The sequence below is a fragment of the Tursiops truncatus genome, chromosome X (genome assembly GCF_011762595.2).
Source record: "Tursiops truncatus isolate mTurTru1 chromosome X, mTurTru1.mat.Y, whole genome shotgun sequence".
NCBI lineage: Eukaryota > Metazoa > Chordata > Mammalia > Artiodactyla > Delphinidae > Tursiops > Tursiops truncatus.
The window spans coordinates 56,757,929-56,783,522 of record NC_047055.1 but is presented as its reverse complement, the minus strand read 5'-3'; the positions used below and the strand labels follow the sequence as shown (position 1 = coordinate 56,783,522).

Here is a 25,594-nt window from a genome sequence, read left to right as displayed (position 1 = left end):
TGTGACCCATGTAAGATCAACATGAAATGTTTGTAAATGTCAGCAAAATGTGGCCATCTAAAAGCATATAGTGATGGAGTTTCTGTGAAAGTGAAAAACAAACAGAAAAATGTTTATCTTATTCTATACTTTCTGGTATGCAATTACACATTCATAGAAGAAGTATTGTATTTGATTTTCCTTGGAGTTCATGTCATCAGAGGTCTAATTTGCTTTTGACATTTACCCTTTCAAATCTTTGGTCTCTTATTCAATGGATAAGTTTTCTCTATCATGTATGAAAAAATAATATAGACTCAGAACTTCTTAGCAAAAAGATAATTATTTTGGAAAGTATTAGCATGACCTTGACCAAAAACCTTTATGTACAGATTATGGGAGATTATCCACATAGAGATGTTATTGAAGAGATCCCATCTATATGTGTAGACAAAAAAGTGTTGTTCATTTTCCATTTAATTGAAAAACATTTATGATATAAAAACAAATGTTATAAGATAGAGAATGAAAGAGAAGGAAAATAACAGATTAAACTATAAATATATGAGTAACTCAGTAGCTCACTCTGACTTGAATAGTTTCTTTATATTTCTCATAAATGTATTTTTGTATAAAACAAACATTATCCTTAGAATAAATTCCTTCCTTGGGAGTGATGTTTTGGTTGTTATATTTTTGCATTATATTGACACAAAAGCAGAATGAATAGAGTGAAATTAATGCAGATGATGAATGGGAAATGAATAGTAGAGAATACAAAACAGAAATTTGAAAATCAGTTGTCATTGTGAGATTTTCCCATTGAAATGAGAGCATTTTTGCAGGATGGGGATTGTACATGTATTGTTCACCTAATTAATACATTCTTCACTCCTTTTGGCAAATAAATTCACAAGTCCACAATACAATGAAGAATTGCAGAATGCCTATTCATCATTATAAGCTGTTTCCTATCATAATGGTTTTGAATGATTTTGTATATATATATATGTATTTATATTATATGTTTTTGTATATATATGTATTTATACATTTTTAAATTTTGTATATATGTATTTATGCATTTATAAGTTTATATACATATATACTTGCCTAATATTTATTTTTAAATGGTATATGGATGCCTTGCTCATTCTGTAGAGCTGGTTGGAAATGCTTGGTAATGTTACAGCAGAACCATGATTAACTGAAAAACAACTACTTTAAATCCTCAATTAAACAAATTTCTCTGGGGAGTTGTACTTAACTTTGAGGAGAATATGGCAAGATAAGGCAATTCAAGAAGTATCTTGGCATCAGTACACATTTCATTTCAATTTTATTTGCTCTCTGCATCTTTATGGCACAATGTTTAGTTATGTTCAGAGTGATGACACTAAGCTATAGCAAGATCTCTGGTCATCTGAGAAAGATTCCATTTTATTTATAAGCTTGTATTTGCAAAAGTAGGAAATTGTTCTAACATATTTCTAAAGATATTAAACTATAGGACTTTAAGTATAATTTAAATAGTAATTTTGAGCAGATTCAGCAAAGCTCTATGACATACTATCTATAATATTCCATTCCCTGAACAATTCTGTTAATTATTATACCTTGAAAAACACATTAACTATCTTTAAGCCTATTATATGTGTATGATTTTATTTTCATGTATATGATAATATTGAAAGAACTGTACTGGACATTATAGAAGTATATGGAGGCACATGTTTTTCCTGCTTGCCCCTTGAATCTAATATGAGAAATAATTCATGTATTTCTGTATTGATTAAATAAAAGGTAAGAAATGTAAATGCCTTAAGACAGGTATAGAAAAAGAGAATAGCGTGGCCTCAGAAGGATGAAAGGCTTTTAGCTACTAAGAATAGGAAGGCTTATAATGAATAAGAATGACTGAAAGTCAAAGTGTCAATAAGAAAAGAAATATATATTATTAAGAAAAGAACAGAGCTGAGCTCAGTATTATGCTTTTTCTTGACTCCTAAATTTCTACAAATCATAATTCAAAACCAAACAATTTTTATGAATTTACATTACTGTTTTTCTCTGAAAGAAAAAGTATGGATAGTTTTTCTTCCATGACAATATTTGATTTGTTACTCTAGTGAAAATATAAAACTTGAAATATACTACAGCTTTAAATTCAGAGAAAGAGAGACAAACAACAAAATATTTGATAATGTCATAAAGTTCAACTTAATCAAAATGCACAAATGGAAATTTTTAGTATATTTGGAACTCTTCTATCCTTTCAGAAAAGAGGTATGGACAGAGATTTCCATGTCCAAAAAAGAGGTGAGCTATATTTGCTTCCTTTGCAAACCCTCTGTCTTGATACTGTCAGGGATACTTACATGATCCCAGCAGCTCCGTTTTGAAAGGAACCTGTGGTGTCCATCAGATCATGCTTAAATGCATGGAGCACCCAAGACTATAGCTTTGAATTTGTGACATTCTTGACTAGCAGCATACACTTCCAGATACCATAGTTTCTGACAGATATCTGTAGGTTCTTTGAAGTAAAAGGCACCAGATCCAATGAAACTGGCCATAATTTTGACAACCTGGAAGAGATGTGTACATAATGTTGTGGGATATCACATTGATGCCTTAAGTGTTCTGTGCCCTGGCTTGATTCCTACAAGCTTTAAAAAGGTGGTTTAGAGTATCTGTTACTTCAAAAAGAATTACCTACTTTTAATCTCAATACATAGAAAGATTGCTTTAATATATTCATTTTCAATGTTTTTTTCAGAATGAATGACCTGAAGAGCTTTGCAGTTGGGGCTCTCTGTATAGTAAACACAAAAATGGGATAATGCATTTGTTTTGCCTGTATGTTACTGATTTCCTATACTATGACCTTTGAAGACCTTGATAAATTCATTTTATTTTGCCAATTTGGGTCAAGGAAGCTGGAGGTGTTAAAGACTGTGCTATATGGTTCCCCATGGCTGCACAATCTAAATGCAAATCTAACATTGCTGAACTCTCTTTTCTTTTTTCCTAAGTAATACCTTATTGTTTCTTGTTATCAGCAACCAGAAGTGGTTAGAAAGTTCCAATTCTGCTTAAGAATGAAAGATGTGAAAGAATTACCAGAGCAAGCCTTGGTTACTGCATTCTTATTTGGACAGTATTTTCAATCTAGAAGTATATAGTAACTGTCAATGGTTATGAGTCAAGTTCATTTGTGCTTGAATAATAAAATAGAATATAAGCAGAACACCATGAAATATATAGAGCTGTATGTTTACATTTTGGTGTTAGAGTATTGCTGACTACAGTAATGTTCTAAGTACTTGGATGTCATTTAGGGAGCTCTCCTCTTCATTTGCCTACATTTGTAACTTTGTAAGCTATTGCCCATTTTATTCATCTTATTATTTTCTTGTTATTATTTATTGGTATGCCATTTATCATTTGTCCTTATTCCATTTTTAACTGAGCATGTCTTCACTTATTTAATTCTAACTCCTTCTTTTAAAATGTCAGGGACTCTCTTCATTATGTCAGTTGAAAGCTAGTGGGCATATTACCAATTCTTTTTTGAGTTTTTGCTAAAGATATGAACTCATTTCTAGTTAAGCCATCTGCAAAATACCACTCTATATGCTGATTCCAAGCTTGTTACTCCTAGAAATTAATGCACCCACCAAACAAGGTTAGGGAGTGTGTCTTGTCATCATGTTAAAGACTTGTATTCAAAATCCAACAAAACCCAAAAGACAGTTATAATGTGATATTGTCTAATATGTTGGAAGTTAAAGACTTAGCTGTTTATTTAGCCTGTGTGGCTTAGGAAGGGAAGGGTAAGGACAAAGCGATAAGGACCAGCAGTTGGAAGAAGACATATTTAATGTCCTCCATTTTAACCCCCAGTCCGCAGTAAGCCTCACAGAGATAACATTGTTGGTAGAAGAGATGTGACAATACATTTTTAGGGAGTTACCTGTGGAAAATTAAAGTGGATTAAATCATTACATCATTCAATAAACATTTATTAAGTGTTTACCATGTGCCATGAATTCTACTAGGTTCTAGTGATGTGGAAATGTATATACACACATATATACATATTTTATGCATGCACCTATGTTTTTGTGTAAAGTTTCCAAATTCTACTAGATTGATAATGAGTGCTAACCAATGGTAAATATTAATAATTCAATAAGCATTTGCTATATCAAATTGAATGAATTGAGATTGTTATTGCCTTATTCTCCAACTTTGAAAATGGGAACTTAACAGTGTTTCCTACCGAAACTCTGTCTCTTTCTATCCTGACAGATGCTCTCAGTAAGTTAGATATTTCATTGATATTCTACTGTGGCACTGTTAATCTTATTTTGATTGAAACAACATTCTGGACAGCAAAATTGATGAGTGCTTATGGTGAGGCTGTTGCAAAAAAGTAGTAAGAAGGTTTCATATTTAGGTGTGCCTGGGGCAAGAATTATGACCTTCTTTAAAGTTATAATTTAGAAAATATTCTGCTTATTGTGCTTCTTTTAGCACAGTATGGATTATCAATATATGTATTTAAGGATTTTTAATATCTATATTTTGATTGACATATCTTCTGTCATTTTCAATGACTTTCTTGCCTAAACAACATATAATAGAGTTTCACAGAGGACAGGACATTTATCTTTCTTGTTAGGTGATACCTTTTCCAACACAGAAGTCACACTGCCAGCCATATGTCATATAATAACATCATCAGATTCTTGAAGACCACTATCATGTAGCATATTTGTTGCACAAGTTAATTTTAGGACAGTTTTGTTAGATAGAAAATATAAAGAGGAAGTAAAATAAAAATTAATACAATGTGGAAGATATTATGCTTAACTTAAAATACACATTATATGTCAAAAGGTAAGAGATATTTTTGTACAGTGCTATAATTTAGTCATTAGTCTAGCTCTTTGCTATTATCTAAAATAAGGATTTGAGCTAAACTAAATTATGATCTAAAAATGCAGTAAGCCTTACTAGTTGGTGGAATCCAAACCTCCAAATTATTATCATTATTATTTTTACTAAATCACAAGCTGAGCTAAAATTTTTTAATCCAATGACTCAGAACTGGAAATGAATTTATAGATTTTCTATAACTATTGAACTAGAACAAAACCAGTATATCAAAATAGCCTCTAAACTGAGCAGATATCTCATTCAGTTCACTCATTCCTAGCATAAAATATTTTTATACTATACCTATCCTTAAGATATGTTTAAAAATAAACTTAGAACACTGACAACCTTGTGAGTTTTGCCACTTTAATATTTTATTTATAGTGATTGTTTGTGAGACTTTTTTCCCTCTTTATTTCTGGCTTAAAATACCTTTTAATTCACTAGTTAGTTTTAATTAATGTTTAGAATAATGAGTAACTTAGGATGGAGTGTTATATATCTGGTAAAATGTCAGCCTTGTTTTTTGGATTTATGGCAGTTTTATTTATTAACAAAACTTGAATTCTCTTTGGTTTGAATTCTGCTATGATTTTTCACCTAGGAAACATTTTCCTCCCTCTATGAAATAAGGATTTTACCACAGTAAGCATAGGAAATGAAGAACTATTTTCTAATCATTCAATAAGACATTATTCAGTATTAGGGCTGTGTTTGTCTGAAGAAATAAAGTTGTGGGGGTATAGTCTTTTTTTTTCCTGAAAGAAGGGAGAAATATTTCTTGAAAAGAGACATATGGCAGCATGATACATTATTCTTCACTTAGGGAGAGATAGTGTAATAAGACAACTTTCAGTTGTAAATAGCAGTTAAGATTTAAGTAAAGACCTGTTTTTGTCCTGTAAGGCAAAAACATTATAACAGTAAATGATCACTAACTGTTCAGATATAATCATCTTATGTTGTACATGTCCCCACTACACTGCATTATTTAAAATAACATATTTCAGACATTATTTAATTAGTTGAATTGTTACAATGAATAATTAGTTATTCTAAAAATCTGTCCATATAGATTTTTTCTGACAGCTTCTTGATCATAATTAAAACCCATGTAGGTTTTACAGGGTTCAGAGATGGAGGATTTGAAGAAAGCTTGTAAAACTGAATGCTAGAGCATTGGACACATTGAATATCAGTTGTTTTGCTAACATTGTTAACTGAACCTGGTAACTCATGACAGATATTTTTCATTCAGAACCAAACTCAAATACTTTTCCTCAGGGTTAAATTGCAGCCAGAGAGAGTGACATTACACACACACACACACTTAATCTTCTATTCTACAGTACTATTTACTCCCATTCCAGATACTAAACATACTGCCTCTTATAGGAATGTTTTACATTAAATTTATATGACAAAAATAATACACACTTAATACTATTACCTGTTGGGGGAAATCAGGATTTTGAAAATTGAAGAGGATGATAGGAATAAAAGGCAGATATTGTTTTCTGGTAGAATAAATCCACTATTATTGCTGTCTTTATATTCCAACTAATGTTCAGCAACAAGTTAATACCCAATGGCAATTGACATTAAGACTGGCTAATGGTCAATGTTTGATATATGTAAAAGCACAGTTTATACTAAACCAACTGTATGTACCATGGAAAATAGTATATAATTAGAAGATACAATGTTTATCTCATATATTCGTGTTGGTTTTTTTCCTGCTTTGAACACTAGCTGGATTCTCAAGCTAGTTTTGATTATGTGTTTTTTTTCTATCAATACATATACTGAAATTGGAATGATACACAGAAAGATTAGCATGGCCTCTCTACAAGGTATGCACATTTATGAAACGATCTTCACATTTTTCATACTCATCTTTAAGGATCAGATCAAATGCCACCCCCTTTGGTCTCCTCAGGATGAATATTTCTCTCTTTTTGTCCTCAAAATGCATTGTTTATGTCAGTATTTTAGTCCTTAGTGTACATGTATATTTTTCTTATATTATTTTGAGTTCTGACCATGCATAATGCATCTTTATACTCCCCACAACATCTAACACAGTGCCTTGTGCATAGTGGGCACTCAAAACATCCTTACAGAGTTGAATTTTTATGAGTCATTTGCTGAACATTAGCTGCAGTATGCACATGTGCAAGTACACAGGCTTATAACTTATATAAAATAAATGAGAGAAGATCATTTAAATTCACCAGTTGCTCTAAGTTTTGGAAGTTTTCTGGATGTCTAAACGATAAAGGAATTGGTGACAGATTTTAGAAAGAGGGGAGAAGGCATTGCGTATGAAAGGAGAAATGTCCCTGGTTCAGGCCTCACTTTTTAAAGCAAGCAGTTGTTTGGAATTCTAAAACAATTATACTGACTATTAAGGAATAGGTTCATGTAAAATATTGTGGCAGTAGCTGAGCTTACCCCATTATGTCATTTGGCTTCTGTGTTTCTTTTTCTTATATATTGTGTCTTATAAAGTGTACCATTTTCCCTTTGGGACTACTAGAGTGACCTCTTTTCTCAGTATGTATAAAAAGTTAAAGGTATCTTGTAACAGCTTATAGCTCATGGGGAAAATGTGTCTTTGCATCTGTTTGCTTGTAGACATTGTGCTATTAAAGAGTTGCCATTTTTTCCCAAAAATAGTATTTAGGAAAAAACACAGTCTGGAAAAGTTATGGGCATTTTATTTTCGCCACATCTAAAGCTTTCCAAGTGTTCTGAATGAGCCACTGCACACTTTGATATTTTCACCTTCAAGTCTCTCTGTGTGTATGTGTATCTATGTATTATGTATGTATGCACACACACAGGTATATATTTGTTACATTTTTTTTACCTTTCTCAAATATGCCATGCTAAACAAATGGTTGCCTTCTATCAACTTGCAGAGAATATTAGTTTAACTGTTTTGACTGGTGATGCTGAAGCTCAGCAACGATTCTGTATCTTTACTGCAATCTTAAAACTTGCCATGAGCAGAAGAAGGGTTGTTGAATTGCCACCACTATACAATTGCACCAAGATTAAGTAAAATGTTCATCTCTGTCGAATTTAGCTGAATAGAATCCATCAAACCATGGTCATATTTTTCTAAGTGTGCTTGGAGCTCTGTGGATGTGCAAATGAAAGACCATATGGAGGTGGCTTTCTCCAAGGTACCAGTAGGTATGGTTTTGTGGGTTGCACGTGCCTGTTGGCACTGTTGGCAGTTCAGCACCCTGGGAAAGGCATTGCTTTCAAACATGAGTAATTGATGAATTGTACGTAATATGCAAATGTGAATGCATAAATCTCCTGAATGACAGCTTAATTTATGTGAGCTTTTAAGAATGTGGGATTAGATTTTAATTAAATATCTTCAAAGGCACCCTGACTTATTCAGTTTTTTGGCTGCTGTCTTTAGAAAGAAGTAGGGGAAGGTTTAAATCAAAATTTTACACACACTATTCACATTTTCCAACTAAGTGGTCATTGTTTAATAGAAAAATCAAGGTATTTAAAGCAGAAAAGCATTTGTCTTTAATTATAAGAACACTGCCATTATATTACAATGGTTGCAGTTTGTCATATATGATAGATAGATATAGAAAAATATATGTGGTTTGAAAATTAATGTCTTAAACTTTAAATGTAATTCTTAAACATATTTCAGATACTACCATATATCTTAGTATGCCAAATTGAACAATGGTAATTGTGGATAACACTTCTTAGTATAGATTGTTGGGATAGTAATACTGTATATCACCTCCTACATGTTATTATCTTAAAATTACCTAAAATAAAGAGTCAATGGAGACAGAGCTGACTACCCACCTTTGCTCTTAAATATGTAGTGTGTATAGATGTAGCTGTGTGTGTGCATAGTTTTAACCTCTGTTTAATAATAGTATATCAAACTTTATGTAATATGAAGATTAGGATAAAAAGGGTAATTAAAAATCTTTGAAATTTTCCACTTAATCTTTCTAAGTGATCAGATTATGAACTAAAAGGATATAAATTTAATAGGTCCACTTAAAGTGTGTTGTAAGTGCTGTTAATTTTTTTAAAGTATAGCACAGGGAACTCTACTTAATGCACTGTGGTGACCTAAATGGGAAGGAAATCCAAAAAAGAGGGAATATATATATATGTATAGCTGATTCATTTTGCTGTACAGCAGAAACTAACACAACATTGTAAAGCAAATATACTCCAATAAAAATTAATTAAAATATATTTCAATTTATTTATAGTTTATAGTAAATCACATTGCCCATAAGTAATAAATTTTATAAATCTCGACCAGTTATAGGCTATGCCTAGTTTTTACCTATTTTTCCTACATATTCGCTTTCTCTTAATTTGCATTGAAAAGCTTAATTATTGACTACAGAGAAGTGGTACCTATATGTCTTTGCTTGAATATACTTTTCCTTTAATGTATCATTGTAGTGGTTAATTGAACAAACTCTGGAATCATACTTCATAGGTTCCAAATCCCAGCTCTAACACTACCTGTTGTGTGACTTTGGTCAGATCATTTAACTGTGCTTAAGTTTCAGAATTTCTGCCAGAATGTGGTGACAATATAAATCACTTAGAAATGTGCCTGGTACTTGGTAAGCCCCATGCAACTTATTGTTATTATTTATTTTCACTGTTCCCATCATACTCTCATTTTTACCTTTCAGGCCTGTCTCCTCTCTGGTCCCAAGACAGCTTCATTCTTATCTCTATGATTTAGTCTGGAATGGGTGTACCATGCATCTTCTTGTCCAGGTCCCATCCAAATTGAGACCTGGCTAAGGGCTCCTTTTCTCCATAAAATCTTCACTGACTCCTTCCTCTGAAACAGCTCCACTTTTTCTTAGTTTTCCTCTGTCACAGTCTTTGTTGTTTAATCATTTCCTAATCTCTTTTGTTTGCACCAGATTTACAGTTGTGAAACCTATAGTCCACTTATTTGGTTTCTGTCATGCAACCTAAAAATTACTCCTAGTGTGAAGTACTAGCCCCCTTTATCTTTTTTGCCTTTATCCAAGTTTGGTAAATCGTGGAGATGCAAGATGTATGAAGCCTCAAGTGAGATGAGATGACCAGGCACAACTCCGCCCTTCAGGCCCTGCTTATTCTATTCTGTTATGGTTGAGTTTGTTTCTTCCACGGTGAGGAGGTGCTCTTCTGTTTATCAGAAATTAAGGAAGGGTCATTTGTCCTACACTAGGTCAAGAAATACATGCATATGATATAGTGTATTTAGAGTCAGACAGATGAGACCTACAATTTGGATCTCTTGGCTGGACTTCAGCAAGTTAGCCTTTCTGAGGGTTAGCTTCTGGTCTTAAAATAGGGATAATAGTACTCATCTTATGGAATTATTCAGAGAATTAAATTAAGTTGATGTGAACTTTAGCATAATGCTCAGCACATAGTAGGTGTTCATTTGTCAGTACTTTTCCTTCCTTTTAATCATCCAACAACAGTAACAGAACTCATAATAATGGGCTATGCAATGGAATTAAAGCTCTTCCTTAACTGAGATCTGGGAAAGGAACAGTGGAGAGTTTGTCCAGGAGCAGTATGTGACTAAATTTTCAAATTTCTTCTCTGCAGGGACCAGAATGTATAGATGCCTAATTTTAACACATACTATTATTTTTTAAAGGAAATAAAAAGGACCAAAATCACAATGCAGCTGTTTAGGATTTTTCAGTCAGAATATGGACTTAGGTTTTTCCAGGTCTCAGAGAAGACAAACTTTACTCCACTGTGGGCTCATAATTGGATTCACTTTAAATATAATTTCTCTGGCTGTAGTCATTTCAACTCTTTGAAACAGCCTATTATATACTCTTTCTTGTTTGATTTTGTGAACTGGGTATACTTTTTCTGTAGTCTAACTCAAACTGTGTGTAAGGTACTATGCCAGGAACTGTGGTGGGCTCAATGATGAAATCGGTAAGCCTCACACAAAACTGGCCATGTGGGCCTAATATGGTGAGGAGATCTTGCAGAGCACTTTGCACTAGCTAGGGTCTCACTAAATATCTATTTAATTTGCTATTTCAATTCCTAGAGAATAGAACTCTTTCATAGAGCATGCATGTAAAACTGTTTACCTGTATTCCTCTTTCAAGCTCACTTTTTTTTTATAAATGACAGTTCTATATTGAAAATACTCAATGACAGTTTAGGTTAAAATTTTCTCTTCCACACCATAACATACATTTTAGTAAAAATAACTTTTTTTTTATTTTTGCGGTATGCGGGCCTCTCACTGTTGTGGCCTCTCCCGTTGCAGAGCACAGGCTCCGGATGCGCAGGCTCAGCGGCCATGGCTCACGGGCGCAGCCACTCCGTGGCATGTGGGATCTTCCCGGACCGGGGCATGAACCCGTGTCCCCTGCATCGGCAGGCGGACTCTCAACCACTGCGCCACCAGGGAATCCCAACTTTTTAAAAATAATAAAATGTCTAATTATAAATTATCTCTTAATTAAAACCATTCTTATCAACTACCCGTAAATTAGAAAAATAAATTATGATCTTTGTTATAAAAGAAAAGCACACAAAGTTTTTTTCTCCATGGGGTAAAAGTTGTAAAGTATTTTCATATTGCAACCACTACTCAGATAGTACAAATAACATAGGAGTTTAAAGTCAAGCAGACCTGATTTTGAATTTACTTACTAGCTGTGTGACATTAGGCTGGTTATCTGATCTCTATGAGCCTCAGATTCCTAATCTGTAAATTGAGGACAATAATATCTACTAGCAGAGTTTTGGTAGTTATTACATATGTTATATCCATATATCTATATTATCTATATCTCATTCTATCCATCTATCTCTCATCTATCATACTTTATATATCACACTTTATACCTCAGTGTTTCCATTTACTTTTGCTTGTATACAGTCAAATTCAACTCAGATAATTATAGACATGCATCATTTTTAATAGTCCAGATTGGAAAAATGAAGCAAAGGAGAAATGCTTAAAGGGATTATAATGATTATTATGGAAAGATCCATGGGCTGGAAATCAGTAAACGTGGGTTGCAATCATGGTTTCTTTCTAACTAGCTGTGTGATCATAGATAGGCAAGCCATTTCATCTCTTTGAGCTTTAGTTTCCCTATGTGTATGAGGAAGAATTTGCACTGTCTCCTAAGGTTCCTTATAGCTTTAACTTTTTAGGATTCTTTAGGTTCTTTGACTCTTGAGTTAGCATAGCATGGCAAGTCAGTGTGTGCGAACAAGATTCAGATTGCCTGGGCTCTAATCTCAATTACCCAATATAACAACTGTATGACTTGGGAAAGTCACTTAATCCCTTGAGCCACAGTTTCCTGATCTTTAAAATGAGCAGGACAATAATCATATACACTTTGTAATGTTGTTAAGATTATTAAATGATTTGACATACATAAAGAACTTAGAAGAATTCCTGATACATAGTAAGTACCCACTAAAAATTACATGTTATTATTACACAAAACTGCAGAGGAGGTATACTAATGAAATATGTCCTGCTAATCTCAAATCCTGATGATGCAAGAATATATTCATAAGGCCAGTGAGTATAGCCAGTAATCCAGCAGGATAGTTCACCCATCTATTTCAATATTGAGATCTTACTTTGAATCTGTACAGAACTGAATAACCTGTATTTAGGTCTAATATTATATTTCCCTATATTGTTAGATATCCCTTCATGAATTCATATCTTACATTTGTAAAGTACTTGAGAGCAAAATTCACATCTTATACTTTCTATTGTCCTTCATTCAGATCATCTGACATTGGACCTTACCGCTAGTAGATGCTCATGAATAGTTGACTGATGATACAGGTTTTAATCCTTCCCAGAGTAGCTGCATTAAGAAAACTCCACAGTTCTCATTTTAAGTTTAATATGACTCTAGATACATATTTATGGAAGAATGCACCCTGAATCATGATGAGCAAATAACAATATTGGGCAGTATGGATCATAAAGATTACAGATGACCTCACTTCATAAATTACATTTTAGGCTAGACTACTTTCACCATCACATTACTGACTGATTTTTTCCGAAATAATGTATCCTTGTATATTATATTTCTAGATGTTAAATGCTCACTGTTGTGCTATAAGATTGGAAAAATATTGTCTTATTGTTAGAAGAAGAAAATTCTGCTGATTAAAAGAGTTAGAAAGTCTCTTTAAATCTATTCTTTATAATTATTTAGAATGTTTACTTAGTATGGTTTTCATGAGGCTTTAAAACAAATAGATTAGAAAATTACTAGAAAATAGCCTCTTTGGGCAACAATATTTGCTCTGTCATTAATGTTTACTTAAAGAAAAGCTATGTAATTAAAGTCAGGAAATCACAGTATACTTTAGAAGGAATCTTAGACTCTTTTTGCCTGCTACCATTTGGACATAGTTGCAGAGCGCATCCATGTATTCTGTTATTCATTTTGCAATTTATTTCCTTTCCATTTGTTTTAATTTTCAGAACACTCACATTACGTGCACTGTAAAATGGAGACAAGTTGTTTTGTATTCTTTATTCCTAAGTAGAAAAAATAACAAGTACAGACATCTCCTTAAAATATTGTATGTCTCATTCTAAAAACAAACCAAGCCCAGGCTAATTTTGTAGAATGCAATAGTGAACGAAAAAGGGTAAACTTCCATTACTGATCCCTGTGCTGGGGCAGTTGTGGATCTTAGAGCAATGCACCATCACTGATCTCATAATCTGGAAGCAATACAGGAGATGGCTCTCAGAAACAAAAATAGAATGTCAGATAGTCTGATTATATCTGAATAATAATGCCAAGAAATGTAATGCTGGTTACCAGCAATCGACCTAGGTCAAGTTTGTTCATTTCTAGTAGAATCAGACCAAACCCAGATACTTCAGTCCCTTTTAGTTATCCGAGTTTGAGGTAGCTATGTGCTGGATAGGTCCTATAATGATTTTCTGTGGCTTAAAACTCACCTTTAAAAGAAATTCAGCAGGTCTAGAGTAAGGCCTAGGCAGTTGTAATTTTTAAAAGCCTCACAGGTAATTCTGATATGTTTCCCGGATTGAGAATCACCAGGTTACTCTTTTCTATGATAAAAATTGTCTCCCAGGCTTCCCTGGTGGCGCAGTGGTTGAGAGTCTGCCTGCCGATGCAGGGGACGCAGGTTCGTATCCCGGTCCGGGAGGATCCCGCGTGCTGCGGAGCGGCTGGGCCTGTGAGCCATGACCGCTGGGCCTGCGTGTCCGGAGCCTGTGCTCTGCAACGGGAGAGGCCATAGCAGTGAGAGGCCCGCGTACGGCAAAAAAAAAAAAAAAAAAAAAAAATTGTCTCCCTTTTCCATTTTCTTCAGGATGAACTGCTTTCCCAGTGAGACTATAAATTAAGTGAGCAAAGGTTTGCTGTAATCATTAGTCTTAACACTGGTAGATTTTTATAGGTATTGAATTGTAACCCATCTCTTATAGACGTAGGCAGGTCCTTTCAATTGATGTGTGTATAGATTCATGAATACAGTTGTATGTGACTTGATTTGGAGGATTGGAGTTGAAGACCATTAGCTAAAATGGTAACATAAAATACGTTAAAATCAGCCTAGATACAGAAATAAACTCCAAGTAGAAGCAAATTGAGTTTCTTAATATGTATTATGCACTCAGTAGACAGAAATCCTTAGAATACAGAATAATTCCACAAAAAAATACAACTATAGCCTAAAATGTAAAAAGTTTAGTCAACCAGTCTGTCTTCTGGCTATTTGATGTACACAATACCTTGTACTCCAGATGTTTTACTTACATGAACATAACCATTGTACAAGACAAACTTCTTAACAGGATAACTGAATTTCTCATTACTCATGTAGGTATTTTGTTGCAATACAGTTGCCACTTCAGAATGTTAAATCTGTTTTTAAATACAAGTGTCCCTAATTTCTTTACAAAACAAACTCTATGCACAATGATGTCACTAAGAGTGGCCATAATCAATATTCAAATAATGTATACAATAATACAAAATATTTCATTTAACAATGTTTGCTTCTATACGAAAAAAGAAACAAACCTTTATTTTGGCAGCAAGCATTTCCAAAGGAAGCAAATGTTTTAGTCACTGTGGCCAAAATAAATGTTTTCTTTAAGGCTGTTAAGGCAGCCAAATGTTTTCATAGCATTTTCAAAATGTTTCCACCCTTTATTTTCACAAAGAGAGTCTCTCTGCTTCCCACCCATCACCCTATGGAAATATTTTGAGAATGTAATTTGACCATGAAAACAGCAAAAACATTTTGAAAATGTTGTCTTTGCAAGTGTTAGAAGGATGCTCTCAAAGTTTAAGGAAGTTTAAACAAAAATGACAGTATAGTGCAGTTGAAAGAATACTAGAAGCGATGGAAATAGATACTGGGTTTGACTCTGTAGCTTACTTGTTAGGTCATCTTTAACTGATCACCTGACCTCTCTCAGCTTTCAGTTTATTAATCAGCAAGAGAAGGGAGTTTTACTAAATGCCATATAATCTGCATTTTGCATTTCAGTAAAATATCTATTGAATACATTGCGACAGGCAGGGACCTGGGACCTGGGACCCATTGCTGCAGTGCTGCAATGCTTGCACCTGGACAAATCTCTCCTTGAGCAACAAAATACAAAGAAACTATAGGGTCTAAAAATAACTGCGCACATGCCCAGTTGGGGCAATTTCTAGACAGAAAGATACAAAAGACTGAAAAACCCAACTGCCACTTTTGAAGAGCCCAAGGCAAAAACTGGGCGTTGGGAGCAAAAGCAGGGTACTGTGCATGACCCCTTCACACACCACCACCTAAGGGGTGGGCACACCACCTAAGCCACCCCTCCAGCCTGACCCCTGCACACACCCCTACCCTCACCCCATATAAGGAACAAGCTCGCCCCCCCCCACTCAGGGAACCAGTGAGTGAGCAAGGGAACCTGTTACTTGTTCTTGCTCCCCCCCTGCTGCAGCAGGGGCCCCAATAAAGCCTTTCCTGAATTTCTTGTCTGGCCTCTGATCAACTTCTATTGATTGGGGAAGACCAAGAACCCTGGTCAGTATCAACATGAGTCTTCAGAGATCTAAGTATCTTCTATATTTTTAAATAAAACGCGACCCATATCATAATTTTATTTTTATAATGGTAAATTCTCTTGCCTTTGTGTTTTATTTAAATAAAAACAAAGAAACAAATAAAACAAGCATAGTATTCTGAGACCTGAATTAAGTATTTCCAGTTTTGTATAGGTACTATAAACCTGAGCAGCTATGGATGGTTTCAAGTGTTTTCCAGCACAATACAACCGTCTCTAAAACCAGTTTAAATGATTTTCCTCTTTGCCTCAGTTTCCCGGACTGGGCAAGTAAAAATACCTGCATCTGTCTTAAGTTTGACAAAGAGGAAAAAAGTGAATATAAACACTAAATGAACCATGAGTTGTATTTTTTTCATTGTTCTGTCACTGTGGTTTAAAACTTTAGGCTGCTTATGGAGTTCTAAGGAGGTTTACCTCAGACAATATGGATAAGAAATTTGAGAAAAGCAAAATATGATGCTCATTATGTACTATACTACAGTGAAAGAAAAATGTTATACCAATTAAATAAACTGCATCAATTTAACAGTTCTAAGGTTCTTAATTACAACACTACTACCAATAATAGCTGTCAAGTTGTTAAGCACAATTATTAAAGACTGTGTACCAGGCACCACTCTGCAGACATACTTTGTCTCTCATGTGTGCTCATGTGTGTGTGTGTGTGTGTGTGTGTGTGTGTGTGTGTGTGTGTTTTCTATAACTCTGAGAGGTAGGTGTTAGTAATTCTAATTTGCAGATTAAGAATCGGAGACACATAGAGGTTAAATGACTTGCTTAGTATCAAATCACTTGCCTAGGTACAGCTGGCAATAGGCTCAAAACCTGATCTACATGATATTAAAGGAATTAAAACATCTGTGTTTCTTTGTCATACAACTGCTGCAACTAACAGCCTTTATAATAGTAATGCAATAGATAGGTGAAGGGTATGAGCTGGACAGTTTCATCAGTTCCTAGAGACCTTTTCTCTTGGACTTTAGAATGAGACTAAGACAGAAGCAATCTTGATTGTCCTGACAAATGATCTGTCCAAAGCAAGGCCCCAAAGTCAAACTCTGGTCATAATTCTTGGAGGTCTATTTCATGCCTTTTGACTTAGAAGGCCACAAGGTGCTTTCAGCCCGTTAGTGTGGCCTAAATGGAGAGGGTGCTAACCCTGCTCTAGTACGGCCATGAATGTTATCTCTGCCTAATTCTGAATGGCAGTGAAATCCATATGGCTGCAGGTGAGCAAATAGTATAACAAACTTACAGGAAGATGTAGCCGTGACATTTTGCATACATGGAGCAAGGCTTTAGCAACTGAAGAAAGGTATCTGGAGGTGCATTTTAAAAATTTATTTGTTTGTAAGGACTGCTCTTGATTTGTAGTTGTTCCTAAATTAGAAATTTTCCTTTCTGGGTCAACTTTTAAGACTCACAAATAGTGAGTGACTGCTAATACCCCAACAATTTTTTAGCATCAATAATGTATGTAAATAAATATAAAGATGCAGGGATCCTCAAGGAACTTGAAATACAGCTAGGGAAATAAAACATTAGTTAAATTTTAAATTGGAGAGACATGAGCACATCTGACTAAGATATAAGAAATGTCACAATGAAGATGAGTGGAATGAACGAATAAAGCAACTTCAGAGCTGTGATTGGGCACCTAACTCCCAACCTCAACATCTTCCAATCAATATGTTTAATCTTGTATTTTTTTCCGGAATAAGCCACTATGTGTATTTCTTTTCTACTGCCGAATCACCAAGTGACACCTTTATCTCTCTTGGTTTCATCTTGTCTTTTTCAGACTCTTTTTTTAATATCAATGAAATTAGGTTTAAAAGACAAAGATCATTTGATGCACCAATATTTACAGATGACTATATATATTCTAGACCAGTGTTGTCCAATAGAAATATGATGAGCCACAAATGTGATCCCCATGTGTAATTTTGTTTTCTAGTTTCCACATTTAAAAACTAAAAATAAATAGGCAAAATTAATTTTAATACATTTTATCAATCCCAATATATCCAAAGTAATATCACTATAACATGTAATAATATAAAAATATTAATGATATATTTTACATTATTAACTTTTTGTACCAAGATTTCAAAATCCAGTGTGTATTTTAGTTACACAACAACTCAATTTGCACTCACCATGTTTCAGGTGCTCAATAACCACATGGGGCTACATAATATTATAAGGCATATTTTGATGTATAAATTTCTATATTTCAGCTGTAATTATTGTTATAATTAAAGAACAGTTTAAATGAAAGAAGTGCAATGCTTATAAAAGCTAGAACTATGATAAATTATTTCTTCAATACCAAAATCCATTCTTATTAAACAGGCAAATAAAAGTGAGTGACCGTAGTTTTAGCATATGGCTGAACAGTGACACTGCAAATATAGTTTGCATTACAGGTAGATGATCTACCGAAACATCGATAGCTAGGTTGCTAGCATAGATATGGTATTAGCATGTTATTAGCATTAAATGTTTTGGAAATGCTTTTAATTGCTGCACATCACATTATCTGTACTTTCCACCATGGGAACATACATATTGTGAATCATTCCTTAGAACTGTCCCTGCTTAGGAGACTGGCAGTTACTTAGCAGTCAACTTAGACTTTTTTTTTATGTTGGATTTTTACTTTAGGTAAGAATCATACCTGTTTTATAGTTATGACTTGCCATAAATTATCATGAATTATCACTAAATATGGAGATGGCCTAAACCAATTTATTCATATGCCAATATTTTCTCTTTAGCACTTGAATGTATACTTTTTGGCCTGCCTGTTGAATAGCATTTTTCTCAAAAGTTTATAAACTCAAAGTCTGAAATATTAAATCAATTTGTTCTTGTCTTTGTCACTCCAAATCTAGTCAATTTTGATTTATATATTACTTATAAATATTTGTTTCTGGTTAAAGGTTGATAACTTACTTGCTTTGTGTTTCTTTGCAGATATATATTATACTTAGAGGGCTTTAAAAAATCATCACCATTTTAAACATTTGCTTCATATCAAAAAATTAATGTTAAAAAAATTAATGTATTAACATTGTACATTAACTACCAATGTGTACATAGGCAGCTTATTTCTTTTGAAATATCCTACTCAGATTACAAAAAACAATTTTGGATTTGAAATAGTTAATTTTAACTGGAAGTAAGGACATTGTTGCTCAGAATGCAGTTGGTTTAGTTTGCTACCCATTTACCTTTGTGTATAGTTAATGTACAGAAAAGAAGAATTCTTGATAATGTAGGAAGATCCAATAAAAAACCTCAAGACTCTGAAGGGTGAGAGTTGCTATTGAATTCTTCATAAGCCATGCTGACTGTTATTGCCCCCCCACAAAAAGACAGGAAAATTTGACCCATATGGAGGCAAGTGAAGGCTCCTTGGTATTATCCCAAAGATCCTATAATATTAAATAGAAGGAACAGAAGTCATTTAAGCTGACATCTTCAGCTTACGAATATAGAGGAATGGTGTCCAAGGGGTGGGGTAACTCACTCAAGATTGTGGAGATTATAATGGCAGTTCCAAATCTGTTGTAATACTCTTATGCTTCTAAATATGCTCATTTCCAGGACTACTAAATGTTTAAGAAAATAGCTTTCCATATCTTTTGGTATATAGATTTGTTTCTCATAGTTAAATTTTGCTAAAATCAGATACTTTACACTGTGTTTCTTCATGATTTTTCATTGCAGATATAATAGTTTTATCTTCAATTATATAAAATATGAAAATGGCAAGGTCAAATGAAGAATTATTTGATTTAGAAAACATGACCACCATGGTTTCCTTTCAGAGAGTTATGTTCTGGTAAATGTTTAACAACTGGCTGCAGGTTAGGGTAGGAGTGGAGCCCTGATTTGTAGTATTGGCTGATTTCTGTGGTGTAAAAAATCCCAGCACGGCCTATGTCAAGCTACTGACATGAGATCCTCAATGTGAAGTTAGAAGTTGATGCACATAATTGGTGCTCGAAAGCTGGTAAAAATTGGTTCCGGCACATCACTGCTTTCAGAGCCCAAATGACAGACTGGTGATCTGATTCAGGGTCTTTTTTTTCACTTGGGTTCTGAGTTTTAGTTTATATACTTATATACTCACTGATACATACATTCGACTTCTGAATTTCATGATTCTGTCTGTATTCTCTTTCAACCTGATACCGACCAGGGTTCTTGGCCTTCCCCAATCAATAGAAATTGAGGCCAGATAAGAAATTCAGGCAAGGCTTAATTGGGGCCCCTGCTGCAGCAGGGGGGGAGCAAGAACAAGTAACAGGTTCCCTTGCTCACTCACTGGCTCCCTGAGTGGGGGGTGAACTTGTTCCTTATATGGGGTGAGGGTAGGGGTGTGTGCAGGGGTCAGGCTGGAGGGGTGGCTTAGGTGGTGTGCCCACCCCTTAGGTGGTGGTGTGTGCAGGGGTCATGCACAGTACCCTGTTTTTGCTCCCAACACCCAGTTTTTGCCTTGGGCTCTTCAGAAGTGGCAGTTGGGTTTTTTAGTCTTTTGTATCTTTCTGTCTAGAATTTGCCCCAACTGGGCATGTGTGCAGTTATTTTTAGTCCCTTATAGTTTCTTTGTATTTTGTTGTTGGAGATGTGTGTCTCAGTGTAAGTATTTCAGTACTGCAGCAAAGGGCCCCAGGTCCCAGGCTGTCTCAAACCCAATATCTATCGCTTTGGTAATGGATTACTATTTCTCCATATATTAAAAATATTACCTTGAGTAGTAATAGATGCTTGCTCATAGGAGGATGTAAACCTTAACATTAATCAGGACATTTCTTGATTAAAAACAAAACAAAACAAAAGGAATTCCCCAACACTACAAGTAGCAGTATTTGAGCAAAACCCTCATGTCTTTGACTTTGACGTGAGGTCCTAAATAATATGACATACTTCCTCTAAGAACATCCTTTATTCATATGCCACATTACCATTCACTCCTTCAAGGAATGAAGTTGTAAAAAAACAATGCCATTTAAAGTAGAAATCTTGAAAAATAAACTATGAACTTCCAGTGTAATGTTTCAGAGGACGGAAACATCTTGTATTCATTGCAATTTATCTGGAACACAACTTACTTAGACTTTCTGTAGTACTCTTAGTCAGAGGTGATTAACCACCAATTTTAGAGCACTGACAGTTGCACAATGTTAATGTTTAATTAGCTAAAGGGAAACACCTGTAGTGTGGAGGAAGAGAGTAAGATTAAACTATATGCATTCAGGTTGTAACAAAAGGCAAATTAAATGAGCGTACTATTTATCTTCAGGGAAAACATAGTTGCTAAATTGTTGGACAGCCCCAACTCATGGGAAGTACAAGCAGTGAGTAACCTTTTGCATGTATATTTTGTTGCTGGCTTTTTATCAGTAAATTCCAATGAGGAATGTTTGTGAGTTTTCCTGTCCTTCCAGCACAAAGGCAGGCTGATTTTGTTTGGGACGTTTAGACAGATCTATCACACCTTCGGTTTAATGTTTCATGCCTTGCATTTGACATGTTACGTCTCACCCAAAGAATTGGTTTGCTTCCCTTCCCTTCTCTTCTTCATCAGCCTTCCTGTATTCAAATGGAGGAGATTATTCTAAGTGCTTTCTTAACACCCTTCCTTTGCTGCTACTTTCACATTTATAATTATCCTTTTACGAAAGGATAAAAAGATTTAAAATGATTATTCTTGGCAACAGGCCTAAGGTGAAACCCTGTTGTAGTTAACGTGTAAATTATGATGTGTGCAGTTGTGTAGGTGGGTTTGTGAAATGCTCCTGTAAACGCAAGAATTTAAAGGAAGCTGTCAGAGAGTTTGTACTCTTCAATGGCTTATAGTCATTGAAAAGCATCTCAAGATATGTTATATCTGAAGGGTAAATGAATAGTTTAAGTTAAATACAACCACTAACTTTCTGGAAGACAGGAAGATAAAGGATACAATAGCCTCTCAGCAAGGGTTTAGGAAAATGCAAAACCCCTTCCTTCCTCACTGTTACTTTGAAGTTTATTTGGAATGATTAATTTTCCTGTGGCTTAATGTAAATTGAGAATTAAATAGAAACTGTGTTACCTCACTGACCTTGCTTCCCCAGTTTTTAAACTAAGCTTGTGGATGGCTTTTCTAACCAAGTACATTAGAAGCAGAACCAATCCTTTCATTTAAATAGGAAACTAAAGGAAAATACTTTTCGATTTTTATATCCTGCCAATTTTCAAAAAAGTTCTCTTTCAAAAGTTTAGATTGCAAAAAATATTCGGTGTGATTCTCTCCTGTTGCACTAATTGTAAACCTGCCACCTGTTAATTTTGGTATTTTAAGCCAGTTCTGGGAGAGTTCAGTAGCCAAATATATTTGACTCTTACTTCTGCCTCCAAAGCTCCAAAAGAATCTCACAAAAGCGCTTCCATAGCACAGTACAAAGTATCCTGATAAAACATGAAAAATAATTATCTTTCCCTCCCTCCATCTTTTCCTTCCTTCCTTCCTTCTCGCCTAGATGATGTTTACTTTGTACCAAGAATTTTGTTAGGCACAATCAAGCACTACATATTCAATAAGCTATATAGTCCCTATCAATAAGAAATTTAGAGTTAAGACAAGTAGCTATATTCTAGTTACATCTAATTTTTTTTTTTACAACAGGCAGAGTGGGACAAGTTGATAACTTTACCATGGTGCTGAGATGAATTTAATTTACATTTATACAATGCCTGAAAATATGAAAGTGTTGTACACATGAAATGCAAGGAAATGCCTTGCTGTTCCGAACATAGAAGGAGCATTAGAGTGAGGGTTATCATCAGCTCTTTTGTGAGGTGGATATTACATTGCTCTCAGTACACCCCACTGATGGGGTTAACGTGCCAAGAGTGTTTAAGAATTTTAAATCTTCTGTGGTTTTGACCTTGATAAATGTTATTTTTTTCCCAAAAAGGAGAAGCAATCAACAGATTTCGCTGCTTAGAGCAGGCTTTAAATTATATTTAATAATTATGTAATAGAAGCATGTTAGTTGAATTTATCTTGGAAAAAAATTATCAGTGATAAAACACTTCTTTTAGAAATACTTCTAATTTTAGGATATAAAAGTTTATTTCTATCTAATCCTCCTGCCTTGAGGCAAATGTTATTTTAACAGCATATTTGTTATTGTCTAGCCTGCTGTGCCAGAAAATAGAATTCTCTCAAAGAAGAAAACAACCCCCAGAAAAAGAAATTCCAAAGACAATGAATACATACACTATGAGATTATGTCACAATAAGTATTTTCTAGTACAATAATTATAATAATACTAATATAAGAGTAATGGTCTAGATAATGGCATGAATCAAAAAACAAAAGCAAAATCACACAGAATAAATACATACTCTCATTTCTTATTTATAAATACAGTTCCCTCATGTAAACTTTGAAAAAGTTTCTAATGTTTTTTACTCCATTTCCCTCCCTATATTTTGGGATAAATTTTGTCATTTCAAGTGTTAAACAGTGAACATAAGTGTGTATATATTCATTTTCTCACAGTAAAACTATGGTTTTCCATTTTGAGCTGTGTCAGGCATTTTTCTAACCTTGAACTGTGCTGTGGGTTTAGCCATCAGGAATGTGCCCACAACAACATATCCTACTCTTAGAGGCCTGTATAGGCTTTGAAGCTAAATCTAACTTATGGATAAGCTGGTGAAGTTTGGTTTCAAGTTTATCTCACATTAGTTAGAAGTCAGTCTTAAGGACTTGTATCACATTGCCCTTTTTGCAACCTTGTCTTGTTGGTAGTAGGAGCTATAGGATCAAATTGTCATCAGTATTATCAAGAAATCTCATCTGAAATGGAGACCCACATTAGCCATGGGTGCTATTAAATTTCATTTTGCTTCGGAAAGTGGTAAAACATTCTAGTGAGAGTCAAATGTACTTATGAGGGAACATTAAAATATGCAAATTACATTTATTTTATTTTCCTGTAGTTAAAGAAGAGATGTAAGTTTAGGTATGGGGGGAAATAACCATGTGTTTTGGAAAAGGTTCTCTTTTACAGGAAGAGTTTATTCACACTGGGTGAGGGGAACCTAGAAGGAAATAGGAAAATAATCTTTGCCAGCAGTTGGATTTGTTAAGTTTGTTTGCTTGAAGACAGTGAAATAAAAGGTTATTTTGAGAATTCCATACTGAAAGTGATAGTGTTTTTGACTTAGAACAGCTAATGAAGAAAAAATAAACAGCTTCAAGGATACCCCTATAAAAACATTATCAAAGTAATTGTATGCTGCACCACACCACTACCGTATAAAGTGAGAATCTGTTTAAATTGGAAAATTCTGCTCAAAGATGCTCACACATTAGCTGTTTATTTTCCCTTCTTGCATATTATTTTATTGTGGAGGATTTTACAGAGGGGAGTTTCCAATTCTTCATAATTCCTTGAATCAAATCATTTTGGTACCCATTTAGCAGATGATAAAACTGAAGCATAGAGAAGTTGAGTTTCTCAGGGTCACAAACTGGATCAATGGCACAGATAAATTCAGTTTCTGGGTTCATAGTCCCTTGTTGGGCTATTGAATTTTGCTGCCTCACGGGAACGATGATTTAGGAAGAAAAATGACTTTTAGAAAAGTGTGTTAATGTGTATCCAGGCCACATTGTGTCAGGATTTACTTGTGATATCTGAATCTACCCAAATTTACCTGACTTCAGAATGAAAGTGAGGGCGGGCAGGGAACCTTATAAATGCATGTCCACTGCCATGGCCACCTTGAAGATCTTCATGCCTATTTACTAAAGTTTAGCAACTTATCCATGACTATGCCACAGTCAGCAACAAAGAAAAATTAGAATTTAGTTCTCTATTTTCTAGTCAACTGCTATGAGCTACTCTGTCTTTGATGAAAATTTTCTTTATTATTTTGAAGCGGGAAAGAGATGAGGGCAAAGGTTTTTGGGGGGAGGAATACCTAAAAAAACCCTGTTTTCCTATCAAAGTAAGGAATGGGGAAGGAAAATGAGAAAGAAATCTGTGTATAAAAATGTATTACATGTATTACAGTTACCTTAAGGAAAAATTAGAGTTGTGAAATTAAAGTGTAAAGGTTGAGCTCTTGAATTTTGCCTTACAAGTAAGGACGTATCAGAACGTAAATTAAGTATGTAGTAGGAGATGGTTGGGAGAGTTGGAAATTCTTTCAGTACTATCATTCAGATGAGAAAACTACTTTTCTAACATGTAAACTGCAGAATATATCTCTCTGGCTAGACTTATGTTGGCCTTCAAAATTATTTCAGTGGAAATTTTAACTCAATAACTGCAAGCATAGTAATATTACTGTTGAATTTATATAGCACTTTAAAAATTGTGGTAAAATACATATAACATAAAATGTATCATCTTAAACATTTTATTTATTTTTAAAAAATTTGGTAAAATACATGTAATATACAACTTACCCTCTATACCATTTTAAGTGTATAGTTCAGTAAT

General features: G+C 34.3%; 1 protein-coding gene and 1 non-coding gene across 6 annotated transcripts in view; both read left to right on the top strand.

Moving 5' to 3' along the window:
- Positions 1–25,594, top strand: part of DACH2 (dachshund family transcription factor 2) — a 640,153-nt gene that overhangs the window by 207,612 nt on the left and 406,947 nt on the right. The window lies entirely within an intron of this gene.
- Positions 6,705–6,810, top strand: LOC117310455 (U6 spliceosomal RNA). Its single transcript, XR_004524604.1, has one exon. It is a non-coding gene; the product is annotated as a U6 spliceosomal RNA (small nuclear RNA).